At 51.8% G+C, this 24,603-nt stretch overlaps 1 long non-coding RNA gene across 1 annotated transcript; it reads left to right on the top strand.

The window, feature by feature from the left end:
• Window positions 1-2,736: 2,736 nt before the first annotated feature.
• Window positions 2,737-23,439, top strand: LOC128123224 (uncharacterized). Its single transcript, XR_008222608.1, has 2 exons — window positions 2,737-3,053; window positions 18,368-23,439. It is a non-coding gene; the product is annotated as an uncharacterized LOC128123224 (long non-coding RNA).
• The last annotated feature ends 1,164 nt before the right edge of the window (window positions 23,440-24,603 follow it).

Genomic DNA, 24,603 nt, shown 5'->3' with positions numbered 1-24,603 from the left:
TCAAGGCCAATCTATGCCAATCTTGAGACCCCATCTCAAGAAAATTTAAAAAACTGTCTTAAGGGACAAAGATAGAGCTCAGTGCTAGGACACCAGCCTTATCATGAGACCCTCGGTTCCATTCCCAGTACCATTAAAAAAAAAAATCGGTCTTAACTGGCAAGAGCAAAGAAGAGACTCATAGAACTCTGGCCAAAGGCTTGGCCTTCCATCAAGGATTCCAGAACCTTCCAAACAACCTACCATAGAAAGCCATTCAGAAACTTCCAGGTCAGCAGCAATGTTGTGTGGACAAGGTCATCAATGACCTTTCCTGTCGCTGGATCTAGTCAAGCTGGGGGGAGTCACAGAGGGAAACACTTCCCAACTTGTCAGTGAGGAAACAGGCCCACAGGGAGGAAATTACACGTGGAAGTCCGCGTGGGCAGTGGGGAATTGAAACAGGTTCCACATGCTGACAAAACTTGTGATCCCAAGTGAGTCTTCCTGCTGTAAAGGGTTCACTCCTGGTACTGGGGAGTTTCTCCCTCATAAAACTATCTGGCCGGGCGATGGTAGCACAGGCCTTTAATCCCAGCATATTGGGAGGCAGAGCCAGGTGGGTCAAGGCCAGCCTGGTCTACAGAGCGAGATCCAGGACAGGGACCAAAACTACACAGAGAAACCCTGTCTCGAAAAAAGAAAAAAGAACTATCTGGGCCAAGAGAAGAGAATAGAGGTAAATTGCTAAATATGAGAAAAAAGGAGAGAGAGAGAGAGAGAGAGAGAGAGAGAGAGAGAGAGAGAGAGAGAGAGAGAACGAGAACGAGAACGAGCAGAGCTCCATGCTGTCCATGGGCCCAGGTTCCTTGTGGCTCTTTGCTCTCTCTGGACACCAGGTGACACCAATACTTAAAACAATTAGATTTAAAACTGTTCACTCCTGGGTTTTTGTTTTGTTTTAACCTACCACTGTCTCCCATGTGACCACCTGCCCATGGGAGGTGCAGGGGGCATCAGGAGCCCTTGCAAAGATGGAACCAGCAGACCGTGACCTTGGGGGAGTCCCTTCCTTCTCTGGGTGCCTCTCTGGCCCTGGAAGCAGGACCAGCCTCACTGCCTGGTTTCATCCGTTCCTGTGCTCAACTTTCCTGTAGGGCCACCCTAAGAAGGAAGGGACCTGCCTTGTCCGTGTATAAACCGCCTGGTGGTGGAGAGGGGGGTGCTTCCATGTACTGAGAAGACCAGAGCCCGAGGAACCCCCTTCTCTTGTGTGCTGCGGTCTTGCATCCTGCCTGTGGCTACCCTAAATTTGCAGAATTTCCTTTCTTGTCCAGCTTTGATTCCATTGATGGGATTAGGCATCCCCCACAGCCATGTCCTTTGAAGTGGTCAGGGGGTAGCAGGGGGATTTCAGGCCCAAGTAGCAAATCTTAATCTCTGGAGGGCTTCTCTGGGATCAGTGCTTGGGTAAACCCATTACATCTCTGCCCTTTCATCCCCCCAGGACACTGGCTCCTCCAGCCTCCTGAGTCTCACAGATCCGAAGGGTTTGTCAGAGAATCGCAGAGTGCCTCCAACTCAGGCAACTTCCACCAGCCATGCTAGGGTATCCTCCTTTCTGCCCCTCTAATCCAGGCTCCGAAGTAATTAGGGATTACAGAGGCCTGAAGCCTGCGACTGTCCCCTTGAGGGCACAGAGCCTTTTCTGCTCTGGAGTCCCTTCAGAACTGCTGTCTTTCTAGCACCTGCCCCTGTGAATCTGTCCGTCCTGCAGGGGGTTGAGGGGGAGAACATCGGTGCCAGACGCAGAGAAAGCTCTCAGTCCCGCCGCATGATTTAAAGCATGCTTTGGGTAATGGGGCCAGGAAAGAGAAGATAGGAAAGTAGCCAGTATCCAGAGCAGAAGTGTCACGTTATTTTAAGTTAAATGACTCCAAGCCTCCACCTGAAGATGGTTAGGGAACTCAATCTCGGTGATTATTTGGCTTCTCTATGGCCCCTGGAATCAATCTTCAGCTGACTTGTTTTGGCAGAAGCCTACGGATGGTCCACACCGGCCCCGGATAAACACACAATTAACCACTCGCGCGCTGGTAGAGAGGGAGGAGACGGAAACAGGTAGCGGGTCAGCTTCGGGAAATGCTCCTATCTGTACAACAGCAGCTTCTCTGTCTCACCCTTCAAGGAACCCAGCTTTTCAAAAGGTTCTCTCCCCGAGACCTACGCCGGGTACTTTAAATGTATCATCTCCTGGGTCTGCCACGGAGCCCTCAAAGGCTGTCCCTGCCTAGGTGGAGGGTGGGGAGACTGAGGCCGGCTGCAGGGCGCTGCACCGCGGCGGGGGCGCGGCCTGAGAGCAGGGCGGCCGGCAGGGGGCTCCCGGCGCCGGTCTTCGAGGGAGGAAGCGCCGGCAGCGGATCGGACAGGCCAGAGGAGGAAAAGGGAAAATTACTGGGGCTCGGGGTAGGGGGCGGGAGGTGGGGAAGGGCTGCGTGACTGGGTGGAAGGCACTCGAGACTGTCGAGTCGAGCGTCCAGTGTCCAGATCCTCGGCCCAGGGGCGACTCTGGAGGGGGAGTCCCCACCCCACACTCCCCGCAGGGTCTTCCCGCTTGGGCCGCGAGCAGGAGCAGGCGTCTCGGCCGGGGGCGGCGCCGGCGAGGGGCGGACGGAGGGGCGGGCTGGGGCGGAGCGCGGTCCGCAGGGCTCGAGGAGGCTGTGCTGGGCGGGCGCTGGTCGTGTCGGTCCTCTGGGAGCCACGGAGCGCGCAGCCTTCCCTGATGTGTCACCAGCACGTGGAGCCAAGTCGCGCCGAGAGAGCCAACGAGAGGAACCCCGCAACTTTCGAGGGGCCCTGCTGCAGCGCACACGTCCTCCCCGGCGCGGCGGGGGTCCCGCGGCGGTCCCCAGGTCCCTGTGCAGGTCTAGAGAGGCCGCGGATCCTCGGCCAGGCACGCACGGAGCTACGGGAACATCGGGGCGCGCGGGCCGGGCTGCGGCCACCGTGCGGGAGGAAGCAGCTTGGGTTCCGAGGCGCCGCGGTTCGGTCCCGCCTCGCCGGGCTGGGCGCAGGTAACAGGGCGGCTCGTAGTTGGGCCTCGCGGGCACGGCGTGCGAGCGCTGGGAAGTTTCTCGGTGTGCAGCCCTCGCGCTCGGGTGGATAGAGGGCCGGGGGCGCACACCTCCTCCCGCGTCCCCAGCACCGTCTTTCGGGCCGCGTGCGCTGTGCGTCGTGTAACCCTTCGAGGGCTGGTTTCGGAGCCCGCGGGCCGAGGCCGGGCGGGGCAGGTGGCTTTTTTTTTTTTTTTGCGGAACGGTCCCTGAGCCTCCGCGGTGCCAAGATCGAACGGCGGGACTCAGCCCCGGGCAGCCCATCAGGGGCGCACGGCACCCCGAACTCCAAAGCGGACGGGAGCTGAGAGCTGGGTCTTTGCGGGCAAGGTGAGGGTGTCTGTTCAACTGGCCTACAAAGTCCCAGTCCTCGGTCCCCAAGACCGGCATTTTCTCCACGCTCCTCGCCGCCCGAGGCCGGCCCCTTCTTGGTCCTCGTTCGTTCCGGCTGGGCCCCCACCTCCCATGTCCACCAGGGTGGAAGGACTGGGAAGGCGCGCGCCGCGGGGTGTCTGTGCGGTTTGGGGGGGGAATCTGTGCTTCGGCAGAGAAATAGCAACGCACTTGAAAGTGTGAGTCGGCATCCTCCTGGCAGAGCTGGAACCTTGCTGGGGGTGACCTGGGGTCGGGGGAGAAAGGGCTTTTTTCTCTGGACCAGCCTGCCTTGCTGTATGTATGGCGCCAACCTTGAGCTTGGGGGTGGGGAAGATAGAGCCTGATTTCTCGACTTGCTCCTGGGGAAGCGGCCTGGATGCTGAGTCCCTGCCTCACCACTCCATGTCTTAAATGCTGAATCTGTGGACACATCTCTAAGCAGTCTTTCGCCCACTTTCATGTAACCCAATACTGAGCACCATCAAGTTTTATGCTGAATAAAAGCTCCTCCTTCTTTAAGCGCTATTGCTCGTAAAACTTTGCTTATCCCCCCCCCCCCCCCCACACACACACCCTACTCACACAAACACACAAATCCATGAAAAGTCTTGAAATCTCGGGTCCCTGAACCTGGCCCCTTTTGTCTTTATGTGTTGTGTGGCTGTCTGGGCAGCTTTGAAAGAAACATTTAGGAGCATGCGCTTAGGAGACTTGAACTCTGTGTATGAAGGGCAAGTTGACCAAATAGGGCACCGCTGGCCCCCTTCTTCCTGGCATTGGGAAATGAGAGAGGTTTCTAGAAGCTTAGAGGCAGGAGAAGGAAGAAACTAGGTTGGCCCACCACTTGGGCAGTTGTACAAAGACCATATAAGAGGTATTCCTCCCCCCACCCCCCCCAGGCTCCCCACACTTGCAGGCCACGTGCAAAGTAGTCCCTGTACAAATCATACGCGGGCTGCTGTCCCTGTCCCTTGGTGGCACGTAGCAGTGAGAACAGGAGAGGGAGCCAGGTGTGGAGGGAAGTCTGGATTGGGCCGGTGAGCCCCTGCAAGGATCATGGCCTGAGTTTTGTCCATGCAACCTTCGTCCCACAGGCTCTAGGTGGTGGAATGTGCTATTGCCTGAAGTATGGAAGAAAAGAGTTCCTTTGACCATGGTGTAGATTTCCTAGCATCTTAACAAATTCCATTTTGAGACGAAACTGTTTAGGAGTGGAAATGGTGGGCACTTTAACTGGAAGCCTGGTTCCTAATTAAGAAAAATGCTTTCTTTGGGCTTGCTGAATCAGGCTGGAAAAAAACACATTACCCTGTTGAACCAGTGCCTCTCCCAGCCCCCCCGGCATAGGTATCGAAAAGTAAATGACGTGGAAATCTCCATAGTATTTTGTGGTCATAAACCATCCACAGAAGTGAGCTGGAGTCGTGGGATGCAGAAAAGCCGGTGGACCTGGCTGCTTTGCACCCACTTGGAGGGGACAAACTTTGGAATGTAGGACATAAGTCTTTGGGACACAGAAGCCCTCCAGCATCGGTGGCCTCTAGTTCCTCCTCAGGCCGTGGCTGGCCAGGTGTTGGGGAGTTTTTTAGGTAATTATTTGGTCCTTCATTTCTTTGGGGGATGTGAGTGATTTTTTTTTTCCCGGTGGGGGAGATTCTTTTACAGGAAAACAAAAAGGATTGACTGAACTAGGCACTAGGACTGGGCTAGCCTGTCCTCCAGCAGCAGCTGATTTCTACTTTGATTCAAACAAATGCATTTAGCAAAAGTAAATGTTACAGTTGAAGGCTTTGCAGCTCTGCTGTCTACTGGCAGACACCTCCCTCCTGGCCCCCGGCACCACACCCTATTCCATCCTTGGAAGATGGGTACCTCAAGGATTCTCCAGAGGAAGTGCCTGGATGGCCAGGCCTGGTGTGTTGGAACCTTCTTCAGGAAGCAGCTAAATGCAAGGTGGAAAGCTGATGGGAGGATTTTAGCCAGACCTCCAGGGAGACCCATGCTGGACTCAGGTACTGCTTCCTGGGAGGAAACTTTCATTCCCTCAACTCTTAAGTAAATTGCAACCCTGTGAATAATTAACCTCACCCTTCTAGTTTTTTTTTTATTTAAATAAAATCCCAACTTATTAAAGATTAAATATCAGTTTTTGCCTCGCAGGATAGGAATGAGGAAAGAGATACTGGGAGAAGCCAGTCCACTAGTCTCTACCTTCAAGTCTCCTGGCAACTTTGAAAGCTTTTATTTTTATTTTTTTTTTTATTATTTTATGTGTATGGGTGTCTTGTCTGCATGTATGTCTGTGTATCACATGCATGCCTGGTGCCCGTGGAGGCCAGAAGAGGGTGTGACTGGAGTTACAGATGGTTGTGAGTGGCTTTATGGGTACTGGGAAGGAGCTGCCAGTACTCATAGCTGCTAAACCATATCTCCAGCCCTAGACGTCTAATTTAGAAATGTTCCCAGTGTTTTGTAGTTGACTACACTACTGGCCTCTGAGTCTCTTCCTGGGCTCTCTTCACTGCCTCTTTGTCCAGAGTGACGCTGTCTGAATTCTCCAGGATAGTGACATTCTACCCCCACCCCTGCACCCCCTTTACCTAGCAGCTGCTTGGCCCTTACTGCTTCACGGGGTTGACTCCCTCCCAGGCTGCTCTGCTCTCCTCTGGAAGGCCGGGAAGTATTTGGCTAGTTTCAGGATGTTCGAAACAAAAGCATGGAGCTCCTAATCAGTGGTAAGTCCCTGAAAGAGAGCTGTGGGAGGAGGGAGGGACCATTTTCATTTCCAGAGGCCACCAAAGCACATGGTGGACTTGGGTGTATTGAGGCTCCAGTTCTGATCCCTCTGTAGTCAGGGTGGCTTTGGCTCGATGGCTTGACTGTACCCCAATTTCTCCTTTGTGAATCAAAGGTTATGAGTCTTACCTTGGGAGGGTGTGGTGAGGCTTATATTTTAAAATGTGTACAGTGGCTGGCACAGCCTGGCAGCTCTCCCACGATTAGTCTGTACACACACACACACACACACCCACTCTGTGAGGTCGGGCGTGTTCATGGTGGTGTGGCCATATGCCCCACTTGTGTTTTGAATATCCCGGTTTCTTCTATCTGTTGGTGGAGAAGGGAGCAGTGTGATGGAGACCTTAGGCCTTTGAGTCTGGCAGGTTCTCCTAATGACTGTTATTTGCTGACACATGCGGCCTTGGGGAAGTTACTTGGTGTACTTCGGGAAGTACACCAGGAACCGTGGCTTCTTGATCAAAAGCTGGGGGTAATATCTGGGAGCCTTTCCGCTGCCTCAGACTCGGTCCTTTGCTTTTTCAGAAAAAAATTAGCATATTTTATTTATTTGTTTGTTTGTTTATTTATTGTATATATGCGGGTATGCCTTCTATCATGCAGCTCCCAGGGATCAGAATCAGATCATCAGGCTTGGCAGCAGAGGACTTGACTTCATTCTTCCCAGCCCTCCTCTGGCTTTTTAGTGGCTGCCCTCTATGTGCTGAGGACTGGACCATCTGTGAGAAAGCTGGCCTCTCCCCCGGACTGCTCACACTGGCTTTTCTGCCAGCCCTGAGAGCAGATGAGGGGAACTGTGGCGGGAAGGGCTTCTCCCAGGGTCTCACAGCTGGCCTTCGTGGCACAACAGCCAGTTCCCTGGCCTTTCTGGGTGTAGCTCCCAGGTCGGGAGCCAGCAAGCCTGAGCTCCAGCCCGGGAGGTGGGAGGTCTGAATTAGCCAGCACAGACCTCAAAGGAACCCTGGCTTGTAGATGTGGTCGCTTTGCACTGTTCTGCACAGGAGTCCATCAGCCGGACAGCCTGAAGACTCCTCTGGGGGGGACCAGCCCCCACACTTATTTACCCCAGGAACTCTTGGGGAATGAGGTTTAAGAGACTTAGTTAGAAATAAGGAGAGAAAAATAGAAAACACAGGATAGACTCGGGTGGGCCTGGATCCTTATCCACTGGCCCAGAACTTTATTCCAAAGGTCTATTTATAACAATGCCCAGGGGTGGGAGCAAAAGACCTCCCCCTTGCTAGTTAGACCCCTACAAACACCTGGTACCCAGGCTCGTGATCCAGTCAACCTCCCATGCAGTCCTGCTGGGTACAGCCACCAGGAAACCTAGTGGGCTCCAACACTCCTCCATCTCTGGCCCCAGCACAATTCATGAAAAGCCCCAAGAAAGACATCTCAATTTCTCTGGTGGCTCCGGGCTGCCTTGCTCACTGGGCTCAGTGACAAGTTCAGCATACTCTATAGGGGAACAAAAGTTTGCTGTATATATTTTTTAAACTGAGATAATCATCAGATGGGGGGTTGTGTGTCAGAATTTCATGAACCTCTGCTTCCCTGTGGCACAATAACGCTTTTATTTAGAATTTCTAAGGCTTTAACTATGCTTCAGTCTCTAGGTGCCTTAACTGGCCCTGCACAGAACGACAGGCAGATGACTTCTCACCCGCTGTGGGTGTACCCTCCCTCCTTTTGGCATGTGCCGGGCAACTGGGGAATTTGGAAATCACTCTGCCCGCCAGCCCAGGAGGACTGAGGAGACGAAGGTGCCCTATGGATCTAGCTGTTCTGTGATTGTGATTTCAGCACTGCCACCCTGGGGCCTGAAAGTGCCTGCTCTGCCCAGCAGGGAACTGGACTGAGTACACCATACTCCCTGTGGACTCAGCCCTCCTGAGTATCCTGGTTGGGAGGCGCAGATGCAGGGAGAGGACATGGCAGAGGGGGGACGGACTGCGTGTGGGAGAGCGGGAGGGGCGTGGGAGGAATTTGGAGAGATGCAGCTGTGAAGTTTGGAAGACTTCGTGGTGCATGCTCATGCGACCCGCTTCCTCTCACTGGGCTTCTGCCCTGGGGAGTGTGGGGTTCAAGGGCAGGCACTGGCTCCTCGCTCTTAAAGGCTAAAATCCCAGTCTCGCAAGCACATGCCGTAAGAAATGACCCTCCAGGACTGGCAAGATGGCTCGGTGGGTGTGCTGCTGAGCACACCTGAGGTCTCAGTTTTCTTCCCCTGAACCCATGGTGGAGGGGAGAGAACTGACTTCTGAATGTTGTCCTCTGACCTCCATGTGTGTGCTGTGGCATGGACGCATCTACATTTTACACACACACACCCCAATAATAATAGTTAATTTTAAAAACTGACCCTCCACCTTTTCCCTCCTGTCCCTCTGAAAACAAAGAAAAGGTATGGTGCCCATTTGCTGGTAGCATCTTGCTTTCTAGAAGGCTGTCGGGGAATGTGCCCTTCTGCTGAAGACGGGGCTGGGGAGACAGTACTGACTGACTTCAGATTTGGAAGCTTGGTCATTGTAGACACTGGCTGGATTGGGCTGGTAATGCTTTCTAATATGCAGTTTCCTGACTCTGCCCAAGCTTGCTTTGTGGGGCATTATGAAAAATGAACAGAAATGCCCGTGGGAAATGCCAGGCCCAAGGTGGAGGCTGGGACATGGATACTATTCCCAAGTGTTGTTGGAGTTCACCCCTGGGCTTGGGGGGCCAACGAGCAAATTCTGGGGAGGTCAGGATAGGACAGCCTGGAGCTGACAAGCCTGCTTGCTGACTTGATATCTGGAGAGAAAACTCTAGAAGGAAAGCCTTTGCCAAAGAGGCTTACCTGAAACAGGGTTGGGGTGTCAGAAGTGCCTGGTTTTCCAAAGGACTCCTGTGGTCACTACTGGAGACTGTTGGAAGGGAGAGGTGAGTGGGAGGGCCAGGGTGATATCTGACCCCTGACTACTGACCTTGCTGTTATGGGCTTCAGTACGTAGAGGCAGGAGCAGATTTATAGGAAGAAAATACGTCTTTGCTTTTGGGAGGTTTTTGTTTGTTTAAGACAGGGGCTCCCTGTGTAATCTTGGCTAGCCGGGAGCTATTGCTCTTGGAAGTTTGAGAGCAACAGATACTTGGAATTATGAACTTAAGTATAAACAGAATGTTAGGGTTCAGTGTGCCTGGCCAGACCTCTCCACACCTGGGAGAAGCCATCACACCACTAACTCCTACCTGGTTGGTGTGGAAGGTGAGCCCTCCCTTCCCAGAGCCTCTGACACACCCACCCACTCGCTCACACCTCACACTCTCTTCCTGAGTCTCATAGCAGCAAGTGCTCATCCTTGGCCAGGTCTGAGGGCGTGCATACACACCACAGTCACGCTAACCTTGGCCAGATTTTTGAGTGTTGAAACGTCTGGCAAAAAATCCCATTTCCACAATGTGTCTTTTCCATAGAGATAGGCTTAGAGCGGGCAGAGCTGCGATGCTCGGAAAAGGGTCTGGGATCCTAACTTGGATGTGAGGGTGGGAGTAAGGCAGGGGTCAGCCTCTGAAAATAGAAGTGGCTAGAAAATCGGCCTCTTCTTGCCAGGTCCCGAGTGGGGAGGGGGCTGTTGCCAACCTCCCCTGGCTTTCTCCTTGCCTGTCCTCTTGCTGGTGGTTTTTTTTTTTTTTTTTTTTTTTTGTAATTAGACAAGTTGTGACAAATATCCCATTGCTCTCTGGGCTGTAGACTTGTGAGGAGCCCTGCCTGGAAACCCAGCCTCATTCACTTGGAGCCATAATTAGGCAAGAGAACAGTTCATGGGCCTCTGATTCAATAAAGACTCTTTTATGATGTTGGTTTTTCCCAGAAAAATAATACCACTTTGCCCCATTTATTGCATTTGATGTGTAATCATATTAGAAGCAGGCAGCCCAGGGGACTGAAGTTACGGATGTGGAGGTTTTTTTGTTTTGTTTTTTTTTGTTTTTTTTCACTAAAGTCTGTCAGTGTCTTCAGAGAGCAACAGTGTCTCCAGAAAGAGAGAAAAAATGTGACACGGAACATTGTTGAATGTCTTTGAGGATTTTTCTCTCTTGTCCATTCAAAAGATGTTTTCTCCCTTCAGGGTGAGAGGTGACCTGGGAATAAAACCCAGAAAGTGAAACTAATGTGCCTGACCCTGGGCACTGCCACCCTGTTGCTCTGGGCCGTCCCATGTTGCTTCCCCCCAGCAATGCATATGCTCCTCATGTTGCCCCTGCACTGTCCGCGTTTGCCCTGTGGGCAGCACGTGTGCCGCAGAGGGCGGGGGAAGGTACCCTCATCCTTTCTGTAATTCCCTGATGGTTCTCTACCAGACCACGGAGCTGCAGGCACCACTGTGGCAGGTGGCTGGGCCAGCTAGCCTTGACTAAATATAGTCTGGAGTTCCCCAGCAGCGTTGGGTTTATGAGCAGCTGTGACAGCACCCCCCCCCCCCCCCCCCCGCCCCTCCGACACTAACAGGACATCTGTCCCAGGTGCATGGTGTTTGAAGGGTATGCCCTTCCACGTGCAGGACCCCCCACCCCACCCCCCAGCATCTCCTTTGCCATCTCGTCCCCAGAGCTGTTCTTATGTTTCCCAATCAGGGAGTAAAATGACTCCCACAGATCTGCCCAGTGCCAGGGTGAGGCGGGGGGGGGGGGGGGGGGGGGGGGGGGAATCACCAATGGAATCAAGAACTTCTTTCCCAATTTGGGGTTTAGAAATCTCAGGCGATGAGGAAATTGCTGGTAGTCATTCGTAGGAGTAGTCTTAAGAAAGAGGGCATGACATTTCAGAAAGCTGAAACTGGGTCGCATTAAACAGAGAAATCCATTTAATTCCAGAATGTCGGGTGAAGTTATCCCCCCCAGCAGCCTCTTCAGACACCCTGTAGTGGAGAAGAGCTGTGTGCCTTTTCTAGGGGAAGGTTTGTCTGTGTATCATGAGGTCTGTTGTAATAAATACTCTTAATTTGGGCTAACAAAATGGATCAGCAGGTAAAGATGCTTGCTGCCAAGCCTCAGGACCTGAGTTCAGTCTCCAGGATCCATGTGGTGGAAGGCGAGAACTAACTCTTGAAATCTGCTTTTTGCCATCAGGTGCACACACACACACACACACACACACACACTAAATTTAAAAAAGAATCTTAATCTACATTAAGATTATTTTTGGAAGGTTTACCTTAGGTTTTCTGGATGTTTTACACTTTTGGAAGAAGTCCTGTTACATTTTATATTTTTATTATATTTTATACCCCTCCCACCAAGGAGTATAATTAGAACATCTGAAACCAGATTATCCAATTAGCACATTTTTTTTCTAATTAGCTTCTAGGAAGTTGTGACGAGATAAATCATTTTAGATTTCCAAATGGAACTTTGGCCCGGGGAGCCTCTGAGGAAGTACACAGGGGAAAAACAAAATGGGGTCTGTAAAGTTTGGGCTCCCACCCACTCCCCTGCTCCTGCTCAACGCAATCCGTCATGCCTGCCCCTCAGACAGCAGCAGTGACCAAAGGACAGTTTATTGCCCTTGTCCACATAAACAGAGCGGGAGAAACTATTCATTCACGACTGCTTCCTACTCCTGATAATACTGCGGGTTTCTCCACTTTTTAGCCAAGTCAGGAGCTGTTCTTTGGAGGGAAGAGATGTCTGGTGGTGTGCAGTCGTTCAGTGTGTCCTGACCGAATGCCTCTGTTTGCTTTCTTGTATCTACTTGCAGTGAAGGCCACTGGGCCAGGGTCAAGAGTCCTGCCCAGCCAAGGCCAGCAACGTGAAGTTGAGACACAGTGTCTGCACTTTGTAACTGTTGCTGCTGCAGGCCCACACCCTGTCTCCCAAATTCTGAACTCGACAGAACTTTGAAAACCCCAAGTTGCAGCTTCTGTAACTAAATCTTTGGGAAAACGTGACCCAAACCGACCTCAGACTGATAGTCTATATTTATCCCAAGTGTATGAATATTCATAGGTCTTACTGCAGAGGTATCAACATGTTTGATTACAGTTGCTGTCCCACTGGGGTATTGCGTAATGTGTGGCTTAGGCGTCACCTTCCATCTGAAAACCTGGAAGGATCACAAGCACATCTGGCCTGAGACACAGGGTTAAGAGACTGTGGCTCTTATAGTAGCATCCACTTAAGGTGACAACAGTGGTGTGCCCTGAGCTGGGGCAGAGAAGAATCTGGCTTTCTAGGGTTCCTTTCTGGTTATAGTAGGAGCCAGCCAGCCCGCAGGCGGGCTGCCCAAATAACCACACTTCTTCCAGTGGTGGTGGCTGGGCTCTGCTGCACGGCTCTTCCAGCTGCTCTGTCGCAGGCCTTGAGCGCAAAAATCAGCAGGCTTCACTTACTTGTCTTCTGTATTTAGCACAGTGCTTGGTACATGCAAGTAACTATGGCTCAGGAATAAGCAGAAGCATTTTTTTTTTTTTTTAATAAAAGTTCAAATTACAAGTATTTTATGCCATGAGGGCCATCCATGTCTTATAACTAAGAAAGTCTCTGCCTTAACAATGGTTCAACCATTTTACCATTATGGGCCACAGTGTTCTGAGAGGAAAGTGTCCTGTATACTTAAGAAATCAGGGTTGATTTCTGAACCTTACAAAATGTGTGGGAGTAATATACTTACTATGTGTCCGTCGGTCTGTCTCCTCCAACTCGGGGCATTATGTGTGGTACCATAGGTAGAGTCTGGACAAAGCTACATCACTCTGTCCAACCATAAGCATTTACTAAAAACTTGCCCTTAGAAGTTTTTTTTTTTTTTTTTTTTTTTTTTTTAAGATTTATTTTATTTATTACGTATACAGTGTTCTGTCTGCTTGCAGGCCAGAAGAGGGCACCAAATCTCTCTATAGATGGTTGTGAGCCACCATGTGGTGCTGGGAATTGAACTCAGGACCTCTGGAAGAGCAGTCAGTGCTCTTAACCTCTGAGCCATCTCTCCAGCCCCAGAAGTTCTTTCTTTAAAGATCTTTTTGCATATGTATATGTTAGTGCCCATATGTGTGCCACGTGTGTGCTTTGTGCCCACAGAGGTCAGGAGAGCACACTGGATCCCCTGGAGCAAGTTACAGGTTGTGAGTTGGGCCATGTGGGTGCTAGGAACCAAACCTGGCTTATCTAAGAGCATCGAGTGCTCTTAACTGCTGAGCCATCTCTCCAGCCCTGCCCCTAGAATTCTGACCTTTTCCTGGGCTAACAATGTGCAGTGTGATTCCGTCACAGTGCTGGACAGTGGCCGTGAGCTGCAGCATCCAGCCAGCCCCATAATCTCAAAGCAGCAGCAGCCCGTCCTCTGCAGTGTGCTGTTGCTAAGCGAGGAAGTCAGTAGGTTAGGTGTCTCTCACACATTTCATCTTATGATACCCTTAACTTCTGATAGGTGACTGGCATGATCACATGGAAGTTGAGGAACGTCTCTAGTCTTCTGTTATTTCGGCCTGACAGCAGCCATAGAAAATGTATCAGTGGATGAGCACACCTATGTTCTAATAACACTTTCTAGAAACAGATGACTCAGCGGGTAAAGCACCTTTGTGCCATTTGGATCCTTAGGTAACCCATGTAAAGGCTTGACAGGATTTTTACATCTATCCGTAATGCACTCACTGGTCTGGAAACATGAGTGACCTGCACTGGGCTTGGGAGCAGATGTGTGTATGTATATGGAAAGTACATCTAGGCCCAGTTCCAGCTGTGCTGAGAGGCACCTGGGTCTTCACCCTCTGGGCGCTGAGCTTGTGCCCCATGGTGTTCCAACCATCAGCACAGGCCAGACAGCCCTGCTGCTGGGGGAGCTGAGGAGGAGCCAAGGCTCTGAAAGTGAGTGTTCTTACCAAAAGAATTTCTGGCAGAGAGGTTGGTTATCATAAAGCCAGCGGCTCTGATGGATGGCTTTTAGATCTCCTGGCTTGTTCATCAGAGGCCAGAAGGGCCAAAAAGACTCTTCACTGCAGCCCAGGATGAAATCCAGCAGAGCCTCTGACCCTCTGACCCCCCCCTTCCTCCACAGCCTCCTGGCCTGGAACTGACTCCTTAGGATAGCTGGAAGGAGCTGTAGGCAACTGCCCCCTGCCCTGCAAACCTGGCCTCTGTAGGGCTAGCCCTTGCCCCAGGGGCTTCTCTCTGTAGGACAGGTTCCCCGAATGACTCCTTGGGCCTGGCGCCCTCTGCCTGGACCACTTTCCAGCCAGGGTGGGGCTGGTACATAGTTTTCCTTCTACATCGCATTCCAAACAAGGGCTGATATCTAGTTGGTTTTTCTTTCCCTTCTATCATGGTTTTGTGGGTGACTGGCTATTTTAGGGATTCTGTTTGATGGGAATGTCCCCGCCCTCCAGCTCCCTGTAAGCCTCAGTGTGGGTCATCAGCCCTAGAAGGCAGGCGTGGGCCAACTCAGTCAAGAATTTGTGCCCAGCATGGGCCTACACAGAGTGAGGACTTTGGGGAGGCTAGTGGCACTGGGTTGGGTGGCCAGTGTTCGGTAGTGGCAAAGCCAGGCCTAGAGGTGTCGCGTAGGCTAGTAGGGGCGTGTTCCTCTAACCACTGCCAGGGGTCAGACCCTGCCTTGGTTTTGAGCGCCTGCACCAAAATTCAGGACTTCCAGGAATTGCAGCGGAGACTGTTGTCAATGAAAATTCCAGGCATCCTCATGAGATGGTGATGAAGGTGCTTCTGGACCATTTTCAGATGGGGTGGACCAACAGTGAGGCATAGTGTCACACAGTGTGATGTGTGTTCAGGCAGTAGAGCAGAAAAAGATTCTAGCCCAGGCACGGGCTGAGGCCAAGAAAGGTCACCCAGAAACGGTGAGCTAAGCCTTGACGCACAGAGCAGGGAGGATGGGTGATGGTGGCTGGTCTTGACCAAACCATTTCAGTGAGGGCACAATTCTGAGTCCCTTACACAAATGTCTTTTTTTTGGGAGGGGGGAGGTTTCCTCCAGACAGCCTGTGAGATGGGCAGACCCAAGTCTCACAAGCTCAAACCTAAATCTCCAGGAGGGAAGTGCCATCCTAGGCTTCTGTGGCTAGTAGGTGAGGTTGCAGGTAGCCCGAGCAGGCTGCAGGAGCTGTGGGGATGGGCTTCTTAGCAGACAAAGCATGACATGGTCATGTTCAGAGGTGTAGATGACTTAGATCCTAGTGTTTGGGGGCCATTTGGGTTTTTGATTTACTAATGGATTTTATGGCTATGATCTTGGTCAGGGCAGGAAGCTCTGGGCAAGTGTTAGATACAGTTAGGCAAGACAGGAGCTGGGCTTGCTTCTCTCCGTGTGAGCATGGAAGGGACCTGGAACATGGGGAAGAAGGTATATTGGCAGTGCTGGGGCACAGTAGGGCGTACCTGACCCCTAGCCCCAGTCCTCTTAGTGGGCAAGAGTTCTCCCAGTTCTGCCCAGCCCTCGGCACAGAGTGGAGTGTATTTCTTGAACCTGCCAATCACTTTGTCTACTTTGGTTCTTTCTAACCTCACATTGCCATGCAAAGTAAAGTTTATTATTCCTGTCGACAGATACAAAAGACAGCCAGGCAGCAAAATAATCTGCAGTCACACATTGAGGAAGGTGTAGGTCTCTGTCGTTCTCAGGGATGCACTCCTTACCAGTATGGGCCACAGTGTTCTGAGAGGAAAGTGTCCTGTGTACTAGACAGAGCTCATGGACCCATAGAACTTATCTTAGCTGGCTAAGATAGACTCCCATTGGCCAGTGGGGTAGATTCTAGCCTTGCTGGGAACCTGGGTAGAATGGCCTGCCACCAGGAACCAAGTGTCCTGTTGATGAATGGCATTCAGTCAAAGACCAGGCTCTGTGGAATGGGGCCTGTTTGGATCTTCCAAGGGTTACAGCCTGGTGCTGGGAGTTAACCGTCTGTTGTCAGGTGGTTCCCCCAGGCCTGAAATGGGGGAAACCATCCTGTTAAAGAGTATCCTGAATAAGACCCTGATTCTGGAAGATTTTACACTTTTATGATGTGTATGGTGGCGGAGAGTGTGTGCACATGCACGTGTATCCTTGCAGAGGGCAGAAGACGGTCTCCAGTAGTGTGTTCCCTCCCACCGTGGGTTCTGGGCGTTGAATTCAGGCCACTGGGCTTGTGCTCCACGTGTGTTTACCTGCTGAGCCATCTCATTGGCCCTGAAAGGTGTTTGCTTTTGTTTTTTTTTTTCCATTTTCCTACAAGATGCAGGGCGAGGCAGTTACTGGCCTCTTCTTTTTGCCATTTTCTATTACCCTTCCACCCTCTCAAAGCCTACAATTCCCTGCTGAGTCAGTTTTCCACAGTTTAAAAATGTGTGGTACATTCCAGAAGTCTGTCTTTGCCCACTGTTTGGTGGATCCACCTTCATACACAGGCCCACCTGAAGCTCTGTACTGTGTGCAAAAGGTAGGGCAGGGTGCAACAGAGAAGCCAGAGGGCTAGCCTGCACCACCCCTCCCCCCACGTCCTCGTGTCATAGCCACTTGTGTTACTCAGTCTCAGGACAACCTGTGATTGATGGTATGCCTCCACTAGCAGTCCTGAGTTCAGTGATAGAGAAGTTATCTCATTCCCTTTTTTTAGATTATGTGTGTGCGTGCAGAGATGCATGCCTGGTGGCAAGAAGGATCCCTCGGAGATGGAGTTACAGGTGTCTGTGGGACGTCTGACTCGTGACAGGGATGCTGGGCTCTGAACTCTGGTCTCCTGCTTGCACAGCAAGCGATGTTAACCACTGAGCCATTTCTCCAGCCCCTGGTTTGTGGGTTCCATATTAAGACAGGGTCTCATGTAGCCTAGGTTGGTGTTCAGCTCACTATGTAGCCAAGGCTGACCTTGAACTCTTGCTGCACCTGCGACTCCTTGCCTGGCTTGTCTTCTTTGGGTTTGTTGTTGTTGTTGTTTTTTGGTGGGAGCTGTCACGGTGGGGAAAGTTCCTTTACCCTCTTTGCAGGGGACCCCAGGCTGCAGCACTGTTAGAAAAGCAGGGCAAAGCCCAGCTGCTGTTCCTCAGGCTCACACCTGAAGACCGTTCTTCCACAGTACTGGCTCCAGGGTTCCTGGACTGGTTTCCTTCCCTCCTGAATCAGCAGGGGCCTGTCCGGAATAGGCTAGAAACCCCTCTTCCTGAGCCATATCAGACCCGAGACCCTCCCTTGACTCCCAAGACCCATTTGCCCCAGGGTGGATCCATATCCACCTGTGAGAGTCACATCCCTTAGTTCAAATCCCTGGATCTCTGTGGCAGAGTTCACCAATTGGGTTCTGGATTGATTGACTGGGGGTCAGTGGGCTAGGGTTGGGTAAGGGACCAACGTCTCTACCTCTCCTCACCTGGGCCAACTGGATGACCGACCACCTTACTTGGCGCGTGTTCAAGGACAGCAAGAAAAATGAGGGACTTTCAGGGGCAGCTGTGTTTTCTGACTCAGTCATAATGCCCCTAAAAATCCTTATTGTTCTTGCAGTGTGCATCGGGCAGCTGTGGTGGCGGCCAACCCAGCCCTTGCCCACCTGGCCCTTCTAGGATGGAAGCAACTTCCTGTTGTTAGATTGGAATGTTACCCACTCCCCAAATGAGGAGGGATGGGGACATGCTGGTTATTGAAACAGTTAATGTGGCTCACACATTCACTTGCATACATGTTCACTTTTGGGGGAGGTAGTATGTGGGTGGGAAGGGCTGGGGGACATCCCTGTTTCATATGAGGTAAAAGTTGTTGGGGAAAGAGGTAGATGTCTTGCAGGATTCCCCGTCCTGTTTCCTGAGAAGTGGGGCAGGTACCTGGGTAGGAACTGGTTTTTTTGTTTTTGTTTTTCTTTTTTTTTTTTTTTTTTTTAAAGCCTCAGTGAAGAGGCTCTGAGATGTTGATCTGGGCATTTCCCCTCTGCTGTGATCACAGAACTTACCTATTCTTAGGTGGACATTCTCTATCCCGTTAATTCAGAGACCACCTCCATGTTCACTCGGTGCCCCCACCTTTTCCAGCCCCACCCTACATGTATTTTGACTTGGGGACCTCTGGGTGTGGATAGGGGGCTGCAAAGCAGCATGCCTGCTTTTAATCCAGTCATTTTTTTTTTTTTTTTAAACAGGATCTCGTGTAGCCAAGATTGGCTTTAAACTCCTGGTCCTTCTGCCTCTGCCTCCTAAGTACTGAGATTGTAGATAGTCAAGCTACTACCCTGGGCCTTTCCAACATTTTGTGACATGCTCCTCTTCCCTACCACTACCAAGCCACAGAGATGTCACCAAAAGTCAAAGCCAGCTGAGGCTGGACTGGTGGCTTGTCCTCGGATGGACAGATGAATGAGCAGTAAGCATCATGGGGCCTGCTACAGCAAGTCACCCAGTATCTCGAGGACCTCACGTCAGCAGGGGACAGTCATCTTCAAGATGTCTTCAGGAGCCAGCTTGGAAGCACTCATCAGCGACAAGATGGTGTGGGTGCTTGGTGTACGCTGGACCACCATGACTGTCCCGCCAGCCCTGGGTCTGTGGACTCTGTGCCTCCAGCTCCGCTAGAGATGGGTTTGTTCAGGAGCTAACTGCTGGCATCTCACCGGGTAAAGGCTAGACAGGATTTGCTCTTGCTGGTGAGAGATGAGTGAGACTCTCACACTTGGGATGGACGGGTGACAGCTGTTCCTTCAGCTCTAACAGCTTTGCTGGCTTTTGCTAACTTCGGTCACCACCTACCTCCCCTGGAGCCTCTTTGCCGGTCCCTGCCCCAAACCTCCTCGTTCCCTCCCATGGTCCCCATTCTTTACCACAGTGCAGGGCTGGGGAGATGCTTGTCTTGTCGCGGGTCCCATCCTGAACACGCGGCGGCTCACCTGTGAGCTCACATGGAGAGGCAGAGACGGTTCTGTGCGACCAGCCAGCCACCTGGTCTAGCCAAATCCAGGTTCAGTGAGAGACCCTGTCAAAGAATAAGGTGGAGAGCGATTGAGGAAGGCACCCTGAGGTGGGCCTCTGGCCTCCACACACATGAGCACGAACATACACACACAAAGACAACATACATCAGGTGGGTTTTTTGTTGTTTGTTTTTTCAAGAGAGGGTCTCACTGTGTAGACCAGGCTGGCCTCCAACTCACAGGGATCCACCTGCCTCTGCTTCCCAAGTGCGTTCAAATACCATAGAGCATTTGAAAACACGAGACTTGCTCTCAAATGCTGTCGGGCATGCATCGAAGGGAGGAACAGGGCTCATAATGCCCGTGCCTGACTTGTCTGTTGTGAGCCCTGTCTTCACACCTTCCTTCTGGCCCCACCCCGTTAACAGGATGGGGACTTTCATCGGTGGGGGAGGGGCACATGCTGTGGGGCACCCATGGGGGTCAGAGGACTACCTGTAGGTCTCCAGGGATCAAACTTAGGCCATCAGGCTTGGTGGTCAGTGCCTTTACTTGCCGAACCATCTTGCTGGCGCCTTTTAAAAGTGTATTGCTGTTTCTCTTTTCTTCTTCATAGGGGTTCCTGGGATTGAGCTCAGGTTTGTCAACCTTACAGGGCAAGCACCTGTGAGCCAGAGAGGGCCGTTTTATGGGAGCCAGGCCTCTCACCCAGTGAGCCACAGGGCTGTGCCTTCAGGAGCCCGGATTTCTTTTTCTTTCTTTTCTTTTTCCTCAAGGAGGAGGTGGCTATGCAGGGCCACTGCTGCCTTCCAGCCAGGAACTCGGGAGATCTTGCGATCTTGCTGGAGGGAATCTGAGGTGAGGTCCTCAGTGACGATGTCCTTGACATGATAGCTGTCAGGGCTTTTTGACCCTTGAATCACTTAAGGCAGTGGTTCTCAACCTTCCTCATGCTGTGACCCTTCAATACAGTTCCCCATGTTGGGGTGACGCCCCCCCCCCACCATAAAATGTTTTCGTTGCTACTTCATAACTGTCATTTTGCTACTGTAAATACACAGGGTATCTGATATGGGACCCCCAAAGGGGTTGTAACCCACAGGTTGAGAACCGCTGACTTAAGGAGTGATAGGGGCCTGTGACGCAAGCCAGATCAGAGTTGTAGGGATCAAGAGGAACCTGGGGTAGGTACCTTGGCTTGCTGGTGGCTTTTTCTTGCTTGCCTTTGTGTTCTGTTTAGCAGCCAGGAGGAACTCTCAGGCTACAAGCCCGCCAGAGGGGAAGGAAGATGTTCCCTCCAACTCTGCTGGGGAGAACCCCTTGGAGGATGGGACCTCTTGCCTCTGGCAGGCTAAGGTGATCAGGGTTCTTCCTGGGGACCCAGCCAAGAAACGGCAGAGCCGTGATTCACATCTGCAGTTCTGACTCCAAGATCAGCGGCATTTCTGTAATAATAGTGATAGTCATTTTTAGTATATAAGAAGCCTAGTACATTTTTAAATATGTTTGTGTTTGCCTGTATGTATGTATGTATGTGTGCCATGTGCATGCTGGTGCTCACAGAGGCCAGAAGAGACAGTCAAGACCCTGGGAACCAGAGTTATAGGTGACTGTAAGCTGCCCAATGTGGGTGCTGGAAACGGAACACCTCTCCAGCCCCCTAGTGTAGTACTGACTAGCAACCACTCGATCGTAATGTCCAGAGGTGGGTGGGAGCAGGTGTCTGACCCACAGGAGGGTGGGTCACTTCCGTTAACTTCCAGAGGGCGAGTGTGCACGGGCCTGGATCCTCGGTTGCCATTCAGTCGGTCACACTATTACCAAGCTCTAGATAGGGTACAGTCATCTGTTGCTGGGTGACAGCTGCCGTTTCTCTGCTTAGGGACAACCAGGAAGGAACATAGCTGTGCTTGGGGCTTGTGTGGAGGGAAAGCCCCTGGTGCTGGGGTGTCATGGTCCTTGGCAGGCTGTCCCTTCTTCACTTCCAAGTAGCCCCAGAAGCACAGCCTCGGGACTAGCTGAGTTGGCCGTCAGTACAGTGAGCTGACCATGGATGCATTGTTAGCTCCAGGAAGTGGTTAGCTGTTTTCCAGAAGGTCTGCAGAGCCGGACAGCCAGCCTGCCTGCCTTGGAATTGGCGGATGGGAGTCGAGAACACCGCTTTCCTGGAGCCCCTGGGCTCTGGGCCAGGCCCTCAGGCTTCCTTTAAAAGTGTGTGGGGGGGGGCGGCCCCGAGTGAGCGAGTGAGCCATTCTTGCCCAGCTTGGCACAGGCCCTCTCCCCTCCTCAGTCTGCCTCATGCCCTTCTCTCCACCCAACCGCCTCTGCAACAGAGTGCACACTCTTGGCAATGGCGTCCACGAAGCCTGCTTTCCAGAAGAAAAGGGCTGCGCAGGCCAACTCGGCCAACACCTCAGTGGAGGAGTTACACAGCATGGGCTCTGGCCTGGGTAGTGGGGCTAAGAGGAAGCCCCCGGTTGCCTTGTCAGACCCGAGCCACAAACCCCTGCCACAGTGGAAGCAAGAGCTCTGAGCGCAGGTCCTGGGGTCTGATCAAGGGCAGCCTTGGGGAGGCTTGGGTCCTCTCTGGGCCTGTTGCCCATTTGATAGCTGCAGAGTCCTCTGTAGACTGTTTTGCATATAGATCTGACACTGTTTCTGCCTTTCTTTTCCCTTGCAGGACACTTGTGCGGGAAATGCTGGTCCCTGGGAGGGTCATTGCACTGCCTGACCCGGAGGTGACGTCTGAGTCTTCATACGGTGGATGGCGTCTTCTGCTGTTGATCCTGCAAGATGATCTTTCCTGACAGTTTCTTATCTGGCCTCTGGCCCTGCCTGAACCGGGGGCTGATGACTCTGGATTGAGGGGCAGTCCTTGCCTCTGCCCTGGGTTCCCTGAGGTTTGGGTCACTGAAGCCCAGGGCCTAAGGAGGTATCCTTCCCCTGGGAGTTTCAAGTTCAGACTCCCACAGCTACAGGGCTCTGCCTTAGGCCCGTGGCTTCTGCACAGCTCCTCCTTGCCCTGCCAAATGTCTTGGGGACAGGCACCCAGCAGCTTCCGGGTCTGCCTGACTGCTGGAGAAGCAATACTAACCTGCCATCCTATTTTTATTTTTTGGTCCTAGAGTTTGAACTCAGGGCTTTAGACATACTAGGCAAGTGCTCTATCACTGAGGTACATGCCCAGCCCCTTTTTTTGAGACAGAATCTTGCTATGTAGTCCAGCGTGGGCTTGAATTCATAATCCTTTTTGCCTCCATCTCCAGAGTGCTAGCATTATAGCTGTGTACCACCATGCCCATCTGGCTTTCCTGTTTTGACTCCTGTGTCGGGAGAGCAACCCTGGATGGAGGTGGGGTCCATTCCCCAGGGCTTGGCCATTGCAGAGCTGTCTAGACATAGGAATGGGTAAGAGCATGGTACACTGGATAGGTAGAGGGATGGGTTAGTTTTCCACGGACCTTGTTTCTGTTGAGATATTGTTTACTCTGTTTCCCCAGGGTTCAGGTAGGGCCAGCACCATCCCTGGCTTTAGGGGTAGGCATGTGTTCCAGGCCTAGACAAAGACTGCTGAGTTCCCACTCTCCCCAGTGGGACTTCAGCTGCATCTTTTCATGGGAGTTAAGTTGACAAGATGTCAGCTTGGAATTGCTGGTGACCAACTGATGCAGCTGAGGATGAAACCAACAAAGAAAGAAAGAAAACACAGATTATGCCATGTGGACTTATTCCTTGCTACCCAGCAAGTCCCTGAAGCCAACAGTTGGACTGACCTGATTATATGAGCCAATGTATTTTTTCTAAAACGAACTCATCTTGGGTTTGTGTTACAGAAGGGCTCCTAGTATAGGTTGTGGTTTCCTACCTTCCTTCCTCAGAACAGCGTTGTTGAGCTGTTCCTTCCTTTACACGCAACAAAATTCACCAGGGTTAAGTGTACGATTCCTAGTTTTTTCAGGAACAACACACCCTTGTAACTGTCACCATCAGACTGGAATAATTGTTACCTGCCCTAAAAGCTCCATCGATCCCTTGACGGTCAGCCCTCCAGCCGTGGCCCGCCACTGACCTGTTTTCCTGGTGATTCTTGTCTTCTCCGGATGGTCACACGGTGTCTGTTACGTGTCTAGTTTCTCTTAGTGTGTTTTCATGATTCATCCTTCCATGTGCATCAGGATCCATCCACTCTGTTGTAGGCCGGGCAGCAGCATGCCATGTGGGTACAACCACCGTTTGTTTAACCATCTGGCATATGAAGGCTGGTTCCAGATTTTGACTGATATGAATAAAGCTGTTCTGCATGTTCAGATATCGTTTCTTGGGTGTATGTTTGCATGTGGACAGCAGGTTCGCTCTCCAGTTGAGGAAATGGGTTTGAGAAGGTAGAAAGACTTGGCCAAGGTCATACAACTGGCACAGGGAACCCAGGGAGGGTGGCGATGCAGCTGAAGAGCGGCTGAGTGTTGGGTGTGCTTAGTTAAAGGGGTTCAGGACCACATGGGGAAGCAGCTCACAGTCTCCTGGTGCCCAGCCACATGGCTGCCAGGAGGAATGGCCTGTGGCCCTGGTCTTCACCTGTAACTGGGAAGCTCAGTGAGATTCCTATTCTCACTGTGAACCCCAGGGAAACTCTGATTGGACGTACATCCAGAGCCAGAATCCCTTCTCCAGATGCTTCTCTCCACGTGGATTCACAGAGCTCCATCCAAGCCACGCCATCCCCACCCCACACCCGAACTCCACTGGAGCCACAGAGAGAAAGCCACAGGGAGAAGAACTCATGCTGCTGTCATTCCAGCCACAGACACAAAACCTTTTTCTTTTTGGTTGACACCAACAGGTCACGGGTTCCTCCTGGTCATCTAGAGGTCAGGCTGATCATTCCGGCTTTGACTCTCCCATAGCTGCTGCAGCCACAACTCTCTTTTGGTCTCTGCATAGCTAAACCCTTGGAATGAAGGAGGCTGTGTCCCTACCTGTGAACTCCCTGGGCCATTTTCTGAGATCCTTGTTTCCAACAGTGTCCAAAGTAAAGACCTTTCAGGGTTTGTTTGGACAAGGTCTCACTATGTAGCTCTGGTTGGTCTGGAACTCACTATGTAGACTAGGCTGGCTTTGAACTCATGGAGAGTTCAGGTCCCACTGACCTTTCAGTTTTGTGAGCCAGTTTGTCTTCACTTAAGCCAGCTTGTCCCTGGAAGAGCCCTGGTTAATACGGCTGTTCCATGACATCACACATAGAGACCCAAAGGCAAGACCCATGGCCAACCTATTTTGCTTTGTTCTACATCCCACATGTGCATACTCCAGCTCTGGAGGGAGGGACTACAAGGGAAACTGTGGCACAGATGTGTAGCATATATCTTACCTGTTGCCTCAGAGCACCTCAGTTCCATCTGTCAGTCAAGTCCGTGGCTGTTCTGGTGTGACTGAGGATCCTGTGGGACACCCATAGAATCTCATAACTGAAG

Source organism: Peromyscus californicus, unplaced genomic scaffold, assembly GCF_007827085.1.
Source record: "Peromyscus californicus insignis strain IS unplaced genomic scaffold, ASM782708v3 Scaffold_3__1_contigs__length_106647218, whole genome shotgun sequence".
NCBI classification, from domain to species: domain Eukaryota; kingdom Metazoa; phylum Chordata; class Mammalia; order Rodentia; family Cricetidae; genus Peromyscus; species Peromyscus californicus.
The sequence above is the reverse complement of the archived record's forward strand: the minus strand, read 5'-3'. Positions and strand labels throughout refer to the sequence as shown.